The sequence below is a fragment of the Hemibagrus wyckioides genome, linkage group LG03 (assembly GCF_019097595.1).
Source record: "Hemibagrus wyckioides isolate EC202008001 linkage group LG03, SWU_Hwy_1.0, whole genome shotgun sequence".
Lineage (NCBI taxonomy): Eukaryota > Metazoa > Chordata > Actinopteri > Siluriformes > Bagridae > Hemibagrus > Hemibagrus wyckioides.
This window is the reverse complement of record NC_080712.1, coordinates 2,127,646-2,130,145: the sequence shown is the minus strand read 5'-3', so window position 1 is coordinate 2,130,145 and position 2,500 is coordinate 2,127,646. Positions and strand designations below refer to the sequence as shown.

Genomic DNA, 2,500 nt, shown 5'->3' with positions numbered 1-2,500 from the left:
AAAATGGTTCCAAGTAGAACCCTTAATTACATAAGGATGGTGTCGTGTTCAACAGAATTATCAGAGATGGGATTCTACATGAAACACTTTCTGAAAAGGAAACCCCATCGGTTCTAGGGTTCCAGATCCAGAGAGAGACTGCAGAACCCTTAAGAACCCATTTTTTCTTTTCTTTTAAGACAACTCTTTCTTAAGAACCTCAGAGTGGGTTTCACCTGAGAAGAACCTGGTTTCAGAACCCTCAGTTATGCACAGAATCTTTTTGCTTTTAAAATGAGGTTGAAACATGAGGTTACAGCGCAGGGTTAAAGCCCAGGAGGTTCTGCTGGATTAAACGTTGATCCAGAGACGTGCGTCTCTGTAGAACCCTGGGTCCGCGGAGAGTTCCGTTTCCTTTTTTTCTGATTTTCCTTATCACTTTAGCGCGCGAGGTTATAAAGGCGTCAGAGAGCGGAGATCCGAGGCGGCTCTAATCCTCCCTCATCCTCGGCAGATTTCCCGGCCGCAGAACCTCTCTCTAATGAAAACACGCTCGCTCGCTTCACGTCCCACAGAAGAAAAGCTCAGCCAAGTGCCCTTCTTTAAGGGATAAACAGCAGCTTTAGGGTGGCTAAGACGACCCGCGTGGGGAGTGAGCCGCGTTCTAGCGAGCGGCATGGGAACCCGGCGTTAAACAGCCTCGTTTCATACGTGGCCGACTCCACACGTCCTCTCTAAGACGCTTTCTCGCCGGAGGAATACGTCCTGAGATTAGCTCCAATCCTCTCTGGTGCCCATCATCGGCTCTGCGCAAAGCCTCGGCGTGGAGACCGCGCTCGGCGAGACCGGGAGTTTATCTACACGCCCAATCCTCGCCGTCCCATTCCTTTAATCAGAAGCTGTAAAGAAAAGAAGGTCAGGGTGAAGGAACGGTGAAAGCAGAGATCTGTCTCTCACTCAGGATGGCAAGAAGACTTCACACTAGTGTGTGAGGTGTGAGGGATCTGCACACGCTCCCAGGATGAACACTCAGGTTCTGGAGAGGAACGGTTCTCCTCTGAAGCAGAGACGAGCATCATCTGAAACCCAGCCACCAGAGCAGCCCTGAGAGTCACACTGCTTCATTCTAATCAACACTAGGAAAAGAAGATCCAGATGTTCAGCACCTGATCTCCATCTCCATCACCTCCAGTGTTCACGGCTCTGTCCTGCTCCTGAGTCGTGTCTCTCACAGTGATGAAGAGTCTCAGTGCCGGACATCACATCCTGTTAAACCTTATCCACATCCGTGTGTGTTACACTCCCATTACTCCTGATGATGATGATGAACATTTTATGATCACGTTTCTTGTCCATACCATACAGGATACACACTAGTGCTCTGAAGTGTATCTGACACACACACACACACACACACACTGAGCTGCTGCTTCTAACTGTTTATAAATCAGTTCTTTATTAATAAAATTCCATGGCCATAATAAGACGTTTAAAATGTAATAAAACCCAAAAATGTCCAGTTTATCTAATTTAATTTATAATTGATTTCTGGACTGTATGGTCATGTGACCAGAACCTGCAGGCTCTGAAATGTAAATGTTCTTCCTGACTGACTTACGGTGAGTGTGTGTGTGTGTATGTGTGAGAGAGAGAGGAGAAATCGTGTAAATCTCCCTCCACAGCGTGCGCGCTGGTCCTCGGAGAACCGACATGGTTCCACCCGAGACGGAGAACACGAGGGGCGTCGACACCATGATAACGGCACCGGCTCCAGTCGAGCGCACGGCCTTCTGGGAGATCTGCTCGGCCTTGTAGGAGCCGGATGGTCGGTTTGGAACACGGATGAACACGGGTGAGGCTGTAAGGTAGTGAGGGCCTCAGGAGGAAGGAGGGAACGAGAAAGAAAGAGAGAGAGAGCGTGAATAAAAGAGTGATCCGTCAGGGGATGAGTGATCCGTCCCCGCTGACCTGCGCCGCTCTCTACTCCTCCATCTCTCTGGATTCTGTGTGTTTTTGATGTCAGGATAATTACTAATACCTGGAGACAAGCGCTTCTACCTGCTCCAGGGACGCTGCGCTGCTCAAAGCCAACTCTGAGTGTTTTATTCCCCTGTATAGTGCCGGTATTCCCATCATAACGCCCAGCGTTTCATCTCCAAGCACAATAATCCCGTTGCATCATGAAAGAGAGAGAGAGAGAGAGAGAGAGAGAGAGATAGAGAGCCCTGAAGGCCAGAGATCAGCTGCACACACACACACACCACTGCCCTAATTGCTCAAGTTTACTCTCAAGTTTTAAAGTTGTGTAAACAGCGAGCCCGGTCACTAAAGTCCTGTAAAGCTGTGTGGAGGAGTGACCACACCCTTCACCTTGTTAGCCTGATCAGGACACTCAGGTGGAGAGCTGCCCATTCCAGTGTGTGTTAAATTCTCTTCACTCTCAGTCACCATCTTCTCCTTTACTCATATGGCTGAGGAACTGAAGATGTAGCTGCTTGATGCCTACAGACAAAAGGAAGGC

At 49.0% G+C, this 2,500-nt stretch overlaps 1 protein-coding gene across 8 annotated transcripts in view; it reads left to right on the top strand.

Moving 5' to 3' along the window:
* The window catches only part of cntln (centlein, centrosomal protein), a 182,206-nt gene that overhangs the window by 2,595 nt on the left and 177,111 nt on the right, over window positions 1-2,500 (top strand). The window lies entirely within an intron of this gene.